The 16,819-nt window shown below is 35.0% G+C and overlaps 1 long non-coding RNA gene across 6 annotated transcripts; it reads right to left on the bottom strand.

Moving 5' to 3' along the window:
- Positions 1-2,873: 2,873 nt before the first annotated feature.
- LOC148941905 (uncharacterized) lies at positions 2,874-15,615 on the bottom strand. 6 transcript variants are annotated; one of them, XR_016143135.1, is made up of 3 exons: positions 15,591-15,615; positions 5,900-5,979; positions 2,874-3,045 (listed from the first exon to the last, which is right to left on the bottom strand). It is a non-coding gene; the product is annotated as an uncharacterized LOC148941905 (long non-coding RNA). The 6 variants fall into 6 exon arrangements; XR_016143137.1 differs by lacking the exon at positions 15,591-15,615 and adding an exon at positions 14,086-14,145; XR_016143136.1 differs by lacking the exon at positions 15,591-15,615 and adding an exon at positions 14,004-14,119.
- Positions 15,616-16,819: the final 1,204 nt, after the last annotated feature.

The following is a 16,819-nucleotide window of genomic DNA, read 5'->3' as shown; positions in this document are numbered from 1 at the left end:
ATTTAGCCTGAATGTAACTAAAAGGAACAGAATGGGTCTCGTAGATGTCACTGACACTTTTATTAGCTATCAAAAGCTTTATTTCCAACTTTCTAGCTTCATTTGCAAACGGAAATATTTTGGTCCAGTGCCAAACCATACTGTCGAATCTGGAACTTTTTCTAACTGGTAAATCGAGCTCATGTTCATACCATAGAATCCGGTTGTTGAGACCATTCTAAAAGGGTTTAACTACCCTTGTACCCCTACCCGTTCCAGAGATGGCCTAAAAAAAGTGCCATTTTGTAGCATGCTACAATTTTTGTGGCTCAGTTTGTCTTTATGTGTTAAAATGTAACAGATGTAAGCAGTAGCTTTTGAATGAGGATCTAACGATCTCTCTCTGACCATCGGTTGTTCTTATTTTTGGTCTGAGGTGTTTGGTACTACAGTTTGTTATTAGTAGCAGCAGTAGTAATGGTTGTTTGAACCCTTTTGAGGTAATGTAAATAGAGCTTAGCCCAATCTCTTATTTTCGCATTGTTTTTTAGTTCATCCTTATGCTTTATCTACAGTGTCTTAAAAAATTTTTAAAGAGAGGATTTCTAATTATTTGGATAAGATAAATTTTTTTGCCAAATAACAGTTTGGATTTAGGGGAAGCCATTCGACACAACACGCAGTTACAGCTCTTATATTAGAATTAGATGATTGTTTAGATAATGATTTCCATGTGGCTACTGTTTTCTATAATGTTAAGAAAGCATTTGACGCATTAAACCAAGACGATTTTTCTGATAAAATAGAAAATGCAGGCATAAGGGGGATAGGACTAGACTTAGTAAAATCCTACCTCTGTGGACGAAAAATTACGGTACATGTCCATGGAAAACTGTCCAATTTTAAAAATCTTGATGATATTGATGTCCCTCAAGCTTCAGTATTAGGCCTGCTATTTTTTTTTATTTACAATACAAATCTTCCACAGAGTTTGCAAGGAATATTAGTCTTGCTATTGTAGATGACACAGCTATATCTGTTGAAGCAAGGGATTCAACAACATTAATTGAAAGTTTGATTATAACTGTTACTTAAGTTAATCAATGGTTTGCTTATAATAATCTAGTACCAGATTTTACTAAAACTGAATTTATGGTTTTTGGTCCTTCAAAATGCACCACTCAATTGATTTCTTGTCAGGAGCTTCAGGTTGGTGAAAATAAAATTTGTAGGGTTCAGTCATATTGTTATTTGGGAGTTTTCTTGATCCATTGTCGTCTTTTCATAATCCCATTGATCATTTAAGGTTTGAACTTGGTCAAAATATTGGGTCAAAGTACCATGTGAAAAATATTTTTCCATTTTCCAAACTGAAAATAACTAACCACTCTTTAATTGCTTCGTATTTGAATTACTGCTCCATTGTTTATCTTAATTACTTTTTGGATGCCTTTAAAACAATTACAGGTACTACAAAATAGGGTATTAAGAATACTTGCAATTTTTTTACATCAACCATCAAAACTTGAGAATACATCTGAAACAAAAACGATTTTCTTTTACCTAAATCTGTCAGATTTAAAACGTATACGTGATGTAAATATTTCTTTATGGTATTTCCAAATTCAAAATCCCAAAGATGATTTTTACAGTGAATCTCTATTGATTTTGCCCTCTCGTTCGGCAAACAGTGAAATATTTAGAGTCTTTGTTTTATATTTGTGTTTCACTCTTTAGTAAAAGGACCTATATCTCTTTGGAATTCTTATTGATTTCGTAATAGAAAAGGAAGTGTGGTCATGGAGAAAAATAGTAACGTCGTATATATGGGGATGACAGACCAACTTCAGAATCAGCAACATTTCATTTACTATTAGAAGAATAAATTGACAAATTTAGCACCTCTAAATTCAGCATTATTCCATTTTTAACTAGAAGAATATTCAACACAGTATTACCAGATTCAAGAACAGTTAGTGAACTTTCTAAGTCAATGGGCTGGTAACCTGCTTTGACCTGCAATTTCGAAGAAAATTGTACCACCTTCACTCAATGCAGTATTAAAAATTCAAGAACAGTTAGTGAACTTTTTAAGTCAATGGACCGGTAACTTGCTTTGACCCGGAAGTGTTTATTTTGTTTAGTATAAAAGCAGTTTGTTTTAATTTGATATATTAGTAACTCTACTGATGATAATGACCGACTGTGTCATCGAAATATTTCGAGTCTTTGTTTTATATTTTCGTTTCACTGTCTAATAAAGGACCTATCCTTATTTGGAATTCTTATTGATTTCGTCATAGAAAAGGCAGTGTGGTTATGGAGAAAAATAGTAACATCTACAAGTACAAAATATTTACATTAAAATACTTACTACTACAGTACAAGGCCACACTAATGTTCAATATTTTATTTTAGAAATGAAACAAGTTCTTTGACAAAACTAGAAAATTTTTTATAGAGAAATTTGCAAAGTCCAGAATTTGTAGGAATTGTTGTCCATAATTCATTTCATAGTTTCAAGTTATTTTTTTTCATCTCGATTTGGCTTCAGCAGTTTCAAATCTTAAGATGATGAAGACCTAGTAAAGTCTAATTTGTTCTAGTTTCTCCCAATAAAATATTACCCAATATATTTGATTATATAAAAACCAAATGCTTGAGATGTACCTTCATTGTCAAAACATATGGAGAGCCCAATTCTATTGGATGTCAGGTTCAAGTTTACATGGTTGTACAAAACAGCAAAAAGTACCCACAGGAATATCTTCCTGTATTTTCTGCTGGATTTACAACAATCAAGATAAGACAAGTGGAGTGAAAAAAGAAATATCATTATCTACAAGCAAAAATGTTTACACTACAGTACTTACTACTACAGTACAAGACAACACTAATGTTCAATATTTTATTTTAGAAAAGAGAAAATATTCTTTGAGCAAAAAAAAAAACAAAACCAAAAAAAAGACAAGATGGATCGATTCTTATTGATGGCTTCAATGATGGCTTCATCGTCAAAACATGTGGAGCCCAATTCCTGGGTGTCAGGCTCAAGTTTAAATGGTCCTAAAAAAAGGTAAAAATTACCCACAGGAATATCTTCCTTTTTAGGAGACAAAAGGAGGTTTTGAAAGTCAAAAAGATCCTCATGGTCTCTTGGTAAAGCCCCTTCAACTTCTGAAAGAAAGCGTAAATTAAAGGGACATCAAACACATTCAACAGAAAAGCTTACAAAACAAGCCCAACTGCTTTCTTCTTTTCAACAAAACGACCACGAGAATGAATAATTACGCTTATAAGGACAGAAATCAAACTATCTTTGGCAAATAGCCAACACAAAATGTCTAGACTTAGAGTTGAAAAAGAGTCCTGAAAATTCTTCCACAGGTCATGCAGTTGATAAGGTAATCATCTGACTAATCAGTTGACTAATCATCTAGTATAAAAAAGCCACCAAGCAATAGGTGGCAGTGTTGCTTTTTCCTTTGAATGAAAAACAAAATTATTCAATTTTCCCAGTTTCCTTTAGTGTCAAAAAACAAAATTGTTCACTTAATTATATTTTTGTATTTTTAAATCATCTTGTTTCAAATTCCATACTGGTAAATTGATTTTGGAAAACATATGCATATACACGAGAGAAAAGAGATACCCCACTTCCTGTTTGACAGAAACATTGAAATACTATATCCGATAATAAAATATTTTCCCTTACAATTCTAATGATATAACTTAAAGATTATCACCAATTATATGAATCATTTTTTCTAACCCTCTTCCCCCTCCGAAAAAAATCTTTGTTTTTGCAAGGCTCTCAATTGACAGCAAATATGGCCAAGAGGCAAGCTTGCAATTTAAAGACACAACAAACATACAAATCAGACTACTTGAGGTCAAACTATCATTAGATTCAATAGGGCTTAAGCTTAAATGAAAGAACAAGTATTGATTAAAATCAACAACAAAGTCATGTGATGAAAATATTAATTACAATAAACATAAAGACAATAGTTCCTAGAAAATAAAACATGGAATATCTTTGGAAGGTTATCTATTAGATAATCACACTTAGCTTTACTGAACAAATACCACATATTTATGAAAAAACAAAAACAGTACTTGGAACATAAGTGAATATGTGAAGTGTGGGAAAGGGGAAGTTGTCTAAAATCTACTAAAAAGCCTAGAAAAATATTTTTTTTTGCACACAGCCCCCCCCCCCCCTACTCAAAATCTATTGACTATACTTATTTGTACTTTTTGCAGGACCAGATGCAGACGCCTCACTCGGCATCTAGAAGGCTCAATATGTTTGACTCCCATTTGTTGCAATCTTGTGCCAGCTCTTCAGCAAACCAGAGCCAGCAGCTCTCCCACTTTCTACAAAACTTATGAAATCCGCCAATGGCGTCAAAGCTGTTTTTGGCAGTTGCCCACCAATTCTTCAATTGACAGCCAGGTTGCCTGCACCAATCTGGCAATGGGGCAGCTAGAAGCACTTGCTTTATGACGCGGTCATTGGGTCTTCAAAAGAAATGGCCAAGCCAATACAGTCTTCTCTGTTTGACAATCCTGGTGGCAGGTTTGATGTTACAGTAGCAGTGGCGCACATCAACATTCAAGATTCTGTTGGAGTATTGAATCCTCAGGATTTTTTGTAGACAGTGGTGGTCAAAGACTTCCAAATCATGGAGACGAAGCACTTTCAGTGGCCAAGTTTCAGCTGCATAGAAGAGAACAGATCTAACAACCACTTTACAGAAATAATTGTCTCCATGCTGATCTCCCGCTGGTTCCAAAAATGGTGGCAAAGTTGTGAGAAGATGGCTTTGGCTTTGTTGATTCTGTTCTGTATGTCAAGGTCACAGCCTCTATGAGGGTCTATTATTGAGCCAAGATAGGTGAAGCTATTGACATTTTCCAATTCTTGTCTGTAAAACACAAGCTAATAATCTGACTGTTTATTTAGGTCCATGACTTTAGTCTTGGCCATGTTGATCTTCATAGCCAGTAGCTGAGAGAAACGTGGTATTTCCAGCTGCTGAAATCTATTGACTGCAATATATAAAACTAGCAACACCTGAACAGCTTTTGATAACAAGTTTATAAAAACTGGGAAACTTGAAAGAATTTGGACAAGCTGAAAAAACCTGATGGAATTATGTGCTTTTTGCCAAGGAAATAATGCAGATAAAAAATGGCAAGACAAAGACAACAAAGACAACAAGACAATAATAAATATCAAAAACATAAAAACCAACAACTTGTAGGTTAACTACCAAGAGGATGCTTAGTGGTAACTGAAAAAAGAAGATTCTTTGGTGAATCCTCTTCCATCACAAACAGATACTTTATCATAAATTCCTTTTCTTTTTCTTGATTTATTAACAAATCACAAAAAGATAATAACAGGAAACAAACAAACATCAAGTAATGTTATAAAAAGGTTGTAGGTAATTTGGTTTAAAAAAATGCTTATTATAAGAGACAGAACCTGGTCACTATAATTAATGTATAATTATATTATTATAGATAATTATAATAAAACTAGTCCTTATAATTAATAGAAAATTATTGTGGTTGCTGCAAAAAACACGACTCTTTAGTAGGAATGTTTTTTTCTTATTGCTTTCTAGTCTTTCTTATTGCTTATGCCTGCAAACAGAAAAAAATAAGAGAAAATTTTTCAGCTTGAAGACAAGTTGCCTCCACAAAATGAAAATATATAGCTAATAAATTAGACTTTTGTGTAGCAAAATAGCCCTTTCATTACCTAGCTTTAATGTAGTTGCATGTTCTTTCTTTTTTATTATTTTTACTGAGGAGAACTTTAGAAGCAAGAGGAAAAAGAAACAATTATTTACTCTAGAAAAGCAGCTTTCTTTTTATTTTGTTACCAAATTTTTATTGGATAACTTACCAATTTTAACCACAGGAGTCTCAGGAATGGTCAAAGGCTGATCCATTTTTGGAATTTGAGGCACATCCATAATATTTTCTCTGAAATAAGATAGTGTCAGCTATAGGCTAAAACATATAACACTATCAACAACACTTGGAAATGGCACTCATTTTAAATTCTTTCCATAAAACGTGCCAATTATTATGTATTTACTGTGATAGATTTTCAAACTGGTATTTTTTCCAGTTTTTCACAACTCTCTGAAAATAATTTTTTCATTTATTTTTAGTGTTTTTTTTTTAGTGCCTTGAATTTTGTTGGAGTAATGCATACATGATAAAATTGCAGAATAAAGGCTTATAATAGGCAGCACAATAGCGCTGCCTAAGTAAAGAATGATGTTGGCATAATGTATTACTTAATTTTTTATCTTTTTTTCTTGGTCTTAGACCAGGGCACTTTGTATCAAAGGAGCTGTCGTAGAAACTTCGGAAAGGGCTCAATCGATTGGAAATTGGAGTGGCTTGTGCCCTTTTTAATAGTTGAAAGTGATTGAAAGGCATCTAACACCCCTTCCACGCCCACCATTTCCCTGAACACATCCAATCGAAAATTTTGAGATAGCCATTTTGTTCAGTGTAGTTGATTTCCAGATAGAAAATATGTTTTTGAGGAGGACACTCCCCCACAACCCCCAGGGCAAGGGTTTTAAGTTCAGCCCTGGGGGTATATAAGAATGATAATGGCACAATGCATTATTTATAATTTTTTCCTTTAGACCAGGGCACTTCGTATTGAAAAAGTTGTCGTAGCAACTGCAAAAAGGGTTCATTCAATTGGAAATTGAAGTGGCTTGTGCCCTTTTTAATATCGAAAGTGACTAGAAGGAAACTAACACCCCTTCAACGCCCACCATTTCCCGAAACACATCCAATCAAAATTTTGAGATAGCCATTTTGTTCAGCTTAGTTGAATTCCAGATAGAAATTATGTTTTTGAGGAGGACACTCCCCCACAGCCCTCAGGGCAAGTTTTTTAAGTTATGCACTGGGGGTATATTAGGTTTTTATAGAAAGCATTGTCGTAGAAACTTCAAAAAGGGTCATCCGATTGGAGATTCAATAGACTAGTGCCCTTTTGAATAGTCGAAAGGAATTGGAGGGCATCTAAACCCTCTCTCACGCCCCCCCTTTCCTCAAACAAATCCAATTAAAATTTTGAGATAGCCATTTTGTTTAAAGCAGTTTTAAATTCCGAGCATTAGGTTTTTGAGGATGACAACCCCCTCACAGCCCTCAAGGCAAGGGTTGTAAGTTATGTCCTGGGGGCATGTAAGGTTTTTAGAGAACGCGTTATCGTAGAAACTTCAAAAGGGGTCATTTGATTGGAAATTAAAATGGCTAGTGCCCGTTTTAATAGTCGAAAGTAATTGGAAGGCAACTAACACCCCTTCCATGCTCACCATTTCCCCAAACACATCCAATCAAAAGTTTGAGATAGCCATTTTGTTGCACGCAGTTTAAAGTTTAGGAAATTATACCTTTGAGCAGGACACTTCCCCCACAGTCTTCAGGCCAAGGGTTATAAGTTATGCCCAGGGGGCATATAAGGTTTATATTGAAATTTTTGTCGTAGAAACTTGAAAAATGGCTCATTCGATTGGAAATTCAAAGGGCTAGAGCCCTTTTTAATAGTAGAAAGTGATTTGAGGGCAACTAACATCCTCTCCCGCCCACCTTTTCCCCAAACACATCCAATCAAAATTTTTAGATAGCCATTTTATTCAAGATAGTTGAAAGCTTTCGAAATTAGGTCTTTAAGAATGACCCCCCCCCCAGCCTTCATGGCAAGGGTTGTAAGTTATGCACTGGGGGCATTTAAAGTTTTTATAGAAAGCAATGTTGTAGAAACTTCAAAAAGGGCTCATTCAATTGTAAATTGAAAGGGCTAATGCCCTTTTTAATAGTCGAAAGTGATTGAAAGGCAACTAACCCATCTCTCAAGCCCACTATTTTCCCAAACACATCCAATCAAAATTTTGAGATATCCATTTTGTTCAACATAGTTGAAAGTTCTGGAAATTAGGTCTTTTAGGATGATAACCCCCTCAGATTCCACAGTGCCAGGGTTGTAAGTTATGCCCTGGGGGCATATAAGGTTTATATAGAAAGTTGTTGAACATCCCTCTCACGCCCACCATTTCCCCAAAAACAATCAATCAAAGTTTAGAGATAGCCATTTTGTTCAACGTAGTTGAAAGTTCTGGAAATTATGTATTTAAGGATAACAAACCCCCCAGAACCCCCAGGGCAAAGGTTGTAAGTTATGCCCTGGGGGCATATAAGGTTTTTATAGATAGACTTGTCATAGAACTTCAAGAGGGGCTCATTCAATTGGAAATTGAGAGGGCTAGTGCCCTTTTAATAGTCAAAAGTGATTGGAGAGTGACTAACCCCCCTCTCATGCCCACCATTCCCCCAAACACATCCAATAAAATTTTCAGATAGCCATTTTGTTCAACGTAGTTGAAAGTTCTGGAAATTAGGTCTTTGAGAATGACGACCCCCCCACCCTCAGGGCAAGGGTTTTAAGTTATGCCCTGGAAGCACATAAGGTTTGTATTGAAAGCGTTGTCATAGAAACTTCAAAAGGGCTCATTTGATTGGAAATTGAAAGGGCTAGTGCCTTTTTAATAGTTGAAAGTGATTGGAGAGCGATTGATGCCCCTCTCATGCCCACCATTTCCCCAAAAACATTGCACTTTACTAAAAAATACAAATGAATGTGCATTGTCAGTTTAATATACATATACTAATATTTAGTAATCAAAATGTTATTATTTGATCTATTAAAAATATAAAAGTTAAAACATTTATATATTGTTTCAGTAAAGTACAAATTATGTTCTTGCCTTAGAAAGGCATAGGGGTTTTGAGCCCAACTGATATTAATTTCTGTTCGTTTTGTGTTTGGCTCGGTTATTTATTGTAACTTCTGTTTATTTGTAGTTTCATTTATTTATTGATGCTGGTTTGTGGTAGTTTCCACTTGGTAGATTATTTGATTTTATTTTGGAAATTTTTTTTTTTAATTAATCACATTGAAAAAGCAACACTTTCTCAGTTATATTTAAAGCCCAAACTAGGACCCAGGAAGATGCATGACAGTTTAGCTACAAACCTTGTCTTAAGTCAAGTGCTTTCAAAATTACTCTGATGAAAGACTTGTTGATGGTTTTAATGATTAAAAAAACCGAAAACCAAAAATTTATTGCTTACTTCAATTCATAGAACTAAGATGATAAAATTCCTATTCTATAGATGATCTAATGATGTAGCATATGAATGTCCCTGAGTGTAGAAAATTTATTTATCCTTGTGGATAATATGTTGTCACTTTATTTACAAATATCAACATAGGACTAATATTACAGTAGTAATTATCCAAGGCATTTGCTATTTCAATCATACAAATTATTTATTTTCCAAAGTCCATAATTAGCTGTTCCTAACTGATTTAGTGACAATTGATCTAAAAGTAGATGCAAATAGAATTTAAATATTCCCTTCACCCCATCCTCGATTTTGAAAATACCTTTTATGGTAATTTCAATGAAATAATACTGTTGCTTTGTACTTTCATTGAAAGCAAAACCTTTATGAAGAAAAAATTTTGTGAATTGACACCCCTGATTACACATTTTGGTCTCATGTTTAGAAATAGAGAAACTACAATATCCATTTACTGACATATTTATGAAATATCCAACAGTTTGTGGTAACAAACTGTAAGTAAGGAGCAACCTGGCTCAATGGAAACCAAAACTCTAAAAAACGGAATTTTGATACCAATAGACACATCAAAAGAATCAGAAATTAATGCTAATTTCAAATATATAAGTTTCATTAAGTTTAGTTATACCCATCAAATGTTATGCGCCTGAGAAAATTTGGCTGATTTTCAAAAAAGAAAGAAAGACCCCCTAAAAGTTATAGAAACTTGATGAAAATCACACCATCATATTCAGCGTATAAGAGAACCCTACTGTAGAAGTTTCAAGCACCTATCTACAAAAATGTGGAATTTTGCATTTTTTGCCAGAAGAAAGATCATAGATGCATGTTTATTTGTTTTCTTTTTCTTTTCCCAGGGGCGATTGTATCAACCCAGTGGTCCTAGAATATTGTAAGAGGGCTCATTGGAATGGAAATTGAAAGTTCTAGTGCCCTTTTTAATTGACAAAAAAAATGGAGGGCAACCAGACCCCCTCCCACGCTCATTTTTTCCCAAAGTCACCCAATCAAAATTTTGAGATAGCCATTTTGTCCAGCATGGTCGAAAATATGATAACTATGTCTTTTAGGATGACTTAGTCCCCCAAAGTCCCTGGGGGAGAGGGCTGAAAGTTATGAACTTTACCCAATGTTAACATATAATATTGGTTATTGGGAAGTATACAGACGTTTACAGGGGATCTTTTCTGGTAGGTGGGGGGGGGGTTATATGGGAGGATCTTTCCACGAAGGAAGTTTTCATGGGGAAAGGGACATTGCTATGAAGGGGCGCCAGATTTTCCATCATTATTAAAGAAAAAGATCAGAAATTAAATAAAAAAACAATTTTCAACTGAAAGTAAGGAGAAACAACAAAACTTAAAACGAACACAAAATATTACGTATACGATCGGGTTCAACCTCTAGTCAAAACCTTACACTTTAATCCAAAGATTTTTTATTACTTTCAAAAGAGCTATTTATTATAATTAACGGCCTTTGTGATTAAGGGGTCATTTTTAAAGAATTGGAACAAAATTCAAACTTTAGCTTAAAGAGCAAGGTATTGACTAGGGGGCAAACCCCCTAATATACATATTAAAAATCTATAAATATAGAAGTTTGTTATGTAAGTTAATTCATAAGTTATGTATATTTATTACTAATAAAAACGTTTGTAAATAAAATTAAACAAGTTTTGAGAAAGCCATTTAACCAAATAAAAGTAAAATTAATATGCATATTTTGTTTTAATTATTCATGTACGGTGAGCCAAAATCAAAACCTGCATTAATTCAAAAACGTTCAAAAATTCAATAAAAAAACAAGTTTTTTTAACTGAAAGTAAGGAATGACGTTAAAACTTAAAATGAACAGAAATTATTCTGTATATGAAAGGGGCTGTCCCCTCCTCAATGCCTCACTCTTTTACTTTCTCACAACTTTTTTTTTAACAATAAAAAACTTTAGCATAAAGAGCAAGGCATTGCGGAGGGGACAGCCCCTTTCATATATGGAATAATCTCTGTTTGTTTTAAGTTTTAATGTTGTTTCTTACTTTCAGTTAAAAAAACTTGTTTTTTTACATTTAATTATCATAGTAAATCCATGCAGGTGCATTAGGTGACTGCAGTATATCAACTTAGCATTGGATTTTGAGTTATGGCAGATTTTACTTTTAGTTCTACCCCATAATAAGGGAGAGGGGAACAGGAGCAAAAGAACCTTTGTCAATAAAAGAGTGGGCTAAATATTTTTTAGTGCTTGTTACCAGTCTACCTTTTCAGTTGTTCTTAAGGAAATATCTTAATATCAGAAAAGAGCACCATATAGTTCCTTACAATGATAAGAAAATCCTGGATTAGCTACTTTTTGCTATCTTGGAAAGGGGTTAGGTTAGGACAATGAAATTTTTAGCAATAAATCCAGGGTCGAAAACATACTCTGGAAAGGTATTACCAATGTTAAGGTTTCCATGTTATAACCCTCTTCTGATTTAAAAGTCTTAGAAATTTGCTTACTTGACAGGTAGCTTACTATACCTACTAGGCTATACCAGCTTACTATACCTATTGGAAATTTGACAAAACAGCTTTTTACCTTAATTTTCAGTTATCAGTTTCTTTTTCTCTGTTTTTAGTTCTGAAAATGCAATTTCTGTTATTTGAGTAGAATTTTAATCTATATAAATTGTTTTTTTTTTCAAAATTTGGGAAATGTATTGGTGGATCTTTGAAACTTCATAAACTGGAATTGAGCAAAGTTATGTAGTTGAAAGTTTTATTGTACATCATTTAAGCCAAAGATCTATTTTACAAGGTTTCATTTTTATAACACAAAGATTTTTAAGGGTCATCAAAGGTCAGGGTCCTCTTAAGGGAGAAATAAAGGAGGTAGTTACTTCAAAATACCTTCCCTGAACATAATTTGGTAATGGTGCATAATATGGACACTTTTATATATTGTACAAGGATACCAGTCATGAAAAACCCATCAAACAAGCTATTCTCAAGAGACCACTATACATTAATGACTGCAAAGCCAGGGTTTCTCAATGAATTACAATATTTAAACAATTGTTTTTTTGGGGTTTGAGGGGGAAAAAGGTATCTAGGTTAGGTTATGTATTTAATATATACTATGCTTCACCTCCCACCACCCCTAATGTGCAAATATATAGCCCAAATTTGTTTATAAACTATTATATATTCATCCTATTTTATTTTATTTCATTAGCATTAACAAAACTTGACTTTTTAGAAGCGTAAATATTATGCACCAGTACCCATAATTTAGTCTGTAAACCCATCCCAGAAAGTTGCATTTTCCTAACCTAAACCCTTTCTAAGATGACAAAAATTAGCTAAACTAGAATTGTACCCTATGACAATCTCCCCAATGATCCCATACATAGCCCTGATGAAATATTTCCTTATTAGGCTATTGAACACTGTTATTCGTGAGAGGCTCTTTGTTGAAGTCACAGTTTATAGAATTATCCAGTAAGTTTATTGCAGATCATTTCTGGTCTTCATTCTCGGTGTGAACAAGAAGCTCCTCCCACTTATTTCTGCATTAGTGGGTTAGTCTGTTTCCATCAATCAATGAGAAATGGTTACTAAGTGCATTATTTGTAATAGTGGTTTCCACTTATTTCCGATTATTTCTATTATAACTGTAAGTTTTGTGTCCAAGAGGGTTACAAAGTGCATTATTCATAATAGCGGGTTTCCACTTATTTCTATTATAACTGTAAGTTTTGCGTCCAAGAGAAATCTGACTTGTCTACCCATGAAAAGATCTAATGCCGCTTATGTTTATATCTGCAAAAATGTTCTCTGGAGCACTCGCACCTCAGTCCAGGTTTTTATAATGGGTGAGATAGGGAATGATCATACTGCTAATTCTATAAACTGTGGTTGAAGTGTGGGTATAAGTTCTACGAAATCATATTATTGAGTTAGGACTAAAGTGAATGCACCATTCAATGCCTTTTTTTATGCTGATTATGAATATAATAAGCATTTCTATCGAAAATGAATTTCAGCCCCCCCCCCCCCTATATATGCCAATTCAGGGTTAGGTGTATAGCCTATATAGGGGGGGGGCTAAAATTAATTTCCAATAGAAATGCTTATTATAGGCTATTTGTAATCAGCATAAAATCATATTATTGAGTTAGGACTAAAGTGAATACACCATTTGATGCCTTTTTTATGCTGATTACGAATATAATAGGCCTAATCATTTCTATCAGAAATGAATTTCAGCCCCCCCCCCTATATATGCCCATTCAGGGTTAGGTTAGGTATATATAGGGGGGAGGGTGAAATTAATTTCCAATAGAAATGATTATCATATTCGTAATCAGCATAAAAAAAGGCATCAAATGGTGTATTCACTTTATTCCTAACTCAATAATATGATTTGGTAGAACTTTACCATTTATTCTTATAGCCTAGGCTATATGTTCATTTGGCCAATGTGAATTTCATTTGTAGCCTATGCAAACCATTTATTGGTTTAAATTGGTAACAATTGTTGATTACATATCAAATAACAAATTTTCATGTTCATAATTGGTCACAGTTAAAATGTTGAAAGACTTTCAAAAATTCTGTTAATTTCTTCAACAAGCAGATCAAAACATAATGAAAAAAAGATTCAAAATTGCAAGTTTTACTATGCTCATGAGACTAAAAATTTGAATCTAAAAGCAAAAACCACTTTCCATCAGCATTCTGGTTTTGCTTTAAGAGTCTAATCAATTCTTGTCTTCTAAGAAATAGCCTAATGGTCTATCAGCATTCTGCTAGTTCAAACAATGGAAATTAAATAGGCTAGCCTACAGAAAACTAAACTTTCTTTTACAGGTCACCAGAAAAACCACTAGTTTTTTCAGAGAATATTTGAAATGACTAAAAAATGCACATAATTCAGCTTAAAATAATATGCTAGAAATTAGATCCTGAAAACGAGGCTTAATAAAATGTTGTTGTTGTTGTTTGTTTGTAGCACTCCTGGGCAAGCTGCCCATTGTGCACGTCTCCATGATTTCATCAGACCCATTAGGGATGAAGGTATTCCACGTCAAAATTTCGGCTGTCCAGCGGTTGTTCTGTCATGACCGAGGGTCAAATAATTTAAAAAAGCCATCTGGCCTTTGTCACTGTGGTTAGGGAGGGGTTTTGAAGAATCTCAAGGCAACAATAAGCCAATATCAGGCTGTATTCAACTCTGTCCAATGGTGTCACAAATGAGCCTCCATATTTACAATTCAAACACAACTGCCTGATATGGCAATTTAAACTGATGAGCTTGGCTTGCAATAGATACACATACTCATACATATAGCTTACATATCACTAATTTACATGTTCAATATTAAAATAATGTGCAATAATATTTATATATACAATTATTAATACAAATTACAGCTCTAAGTGTAGCTTAGTATCTACAATAAAACGGCCTAGTACTTCCACAGATTTTTTTCTAGCCCATGGTGGTGCCTGTGCATGGCCCAGGATACTTCTGAGCGTGAATGCACCAAAATACTTTAGGCACGCTTTTTTAAGTGGCAATCTCTGTCTCTCATACTTTTTACAATACATTAAAATATGTCTAACATCCTCTTCTACATTGCAGACCTCACACAATGGGGAGTCTACTGACTTCCATTTAAATAATACACTCCTAATTCGAGCATGGCCTGTTCTGAGCCTGAATATACTGATAGCCAGGTGTCTGACTGGGTGACATAGATCAGGAGGTGGGGTACCATAATCATACAAATCAAGGATCCGGTTCTGAGACCTTTGACCAAAAACCTCTTTCTCCTTCTCTCTTAGCAACTTATCGTAATAACCTAAAAAATCAGTCACTGAATACTGACGTACTAAATTCTCACCATACCGAGCACCCCATTTTGCCAGCTTATCTGCCTGCTCATTTCACCTAATTCCAACATGTGCTGGTACCCATGTTGCTACCATCTCATACTTGGCTGTCATTAGTTTTAGCAGTATATTTTCCAAAAGCAGCACTGATTTTCTTGCTGGCCTATGGCCATACATCAAATAATTCAACACTGAAAGTGAGTCACTGCATATCAAATATTTACCTACTGGCAAAACACTTGCAATAAATTCAAACGCTTTCAATAGTGCATGCAACTCAAGTGAAAATATTGACAACTTCTCTGTTACTTTAAAAGACAGTGCATGACTGAGCCCAAGGACCACAACCGCAGCCCCACCACCAGTGGCAAAGCATGATCCATCAGTGAATACCATTCTATGCCCAGTCTGTGTCCACTGGTCTACCCATTCATGCCACCTACCTCTTCCCATCTCTGGTGGTTCCTCTGGGCTACCCCTTGAGACTGGGGGTAGCGCTATCTTTGACTTTATACCTGTACTAGAAGCTGAACCTACCTCATCAATAACATCAGGAGTTGGGATAGGAGCAGCTGTTTCAGAGATGTGTTTCACCATTCGACAGTATGGTGGACTTAATTTTGGTTGGAATCTTTGGTTCTGATCATATGTTTCAATAAGTTCTTTGTATATAATGTCATTTGGGATCGTGTAAAATATTGTGCTTCTAATTTCTTCATTCTAGTTTCTAATGTTGTCAGTCCTAGTTCACAGTATATTGCAGGTAGGGGGGTTGATTTTAGGCATCCGAGAATTTTCCTCAGTATACAATGCAGTGCTGTATCCAGTTTTTTCAGGAGTTGGGCAGGTGCTTCTCGGTAGAGGAGGCAGCCATAATCCAGCTTACCTATTACAACTGCTCTCACAAGCTGGGTGGCAACAGAGAAGGGGGCTCCTCTCTTAGATAAGCAAATAGCATTGACAAAGTTGGCTCTGCTCTTGAGGTTTCCGATTAAATAATTCACATGGTGAGTCCATGAGAGTGAAGTGTCAAAAGTCACCCCAAGGTAGCAGAACTTTTCAACTGCTGGGACAGCAGTGCCATTAATTGAGAGCCTTGGCGTTGAATGAATCTTTGTCCTTGTGAATAGGAGCACTGCTGATTTAGCAGGAGAGAATTCCATGTTGTTGACAGTTGCCCATAGACCAAGATAATCAAGACCCTTATGGACAGCAGCTTGCAGGGCATGCCTATCTCTTGATATTGCAATAAGTACAACATTATCATAAGACACAGACCTTGCGCATACCATACTATTGTCTCAAAGAAGATCCCGGAAATACAGTAGGTCTAGGTGTGGTCTGTGTACCCCCCCCTTGTGGCACAATCCCATCGGGCGGTGGGATTTATGTATATATTATAGCCACCCGATCGAGATCCCGGTTCCGGCCTCTCAAGTAATCTTCTATCCACATCCTCAGTTCTAGGGCGATTTGGAAAGACTGTAACTTTCTTAACTTTCTTAATAAAATGCTAGCTAGAATCCAACATCAGTGTTGCCAGATCGTGAACAAAAAAGTAAGCCGCAGCCCTTGAAAAACAAGCCAAAAATAAGCCAGACAATTTTTTTCCCAGAATCTAACTTTACTTTTAAAGGTGTCCAAGTTTTGACGGCCGTTTAATAGAAATACTTACCACTATTCAGGTCCTTTGATCCTACTGGCATTATCCACCTTTCAATTCGTTCCCTGGCTTGAGGAAGTTCAGTTCCAGTGTAGAGATTATT

This window comes from Artemia sp. Qi Xiang Cuo, chromosome 17 (assembly GCF_049724085.1).
Source record: "Artemia sp. Qi Xiang Cuo chromosome 17, ASM4972408v1, whole genome shotgun sequence".
NCBI classification, from domain to species: Eukaryota; Metazoa; Arthropoda; class Branchiopoda; order Anostraca; family Artemiidae; genus Artemia; species Artemia sp. Qi Xiang Cuo.
This window is presented reverse-complemented; position numbering and strand designations above follow the sequence as displayed.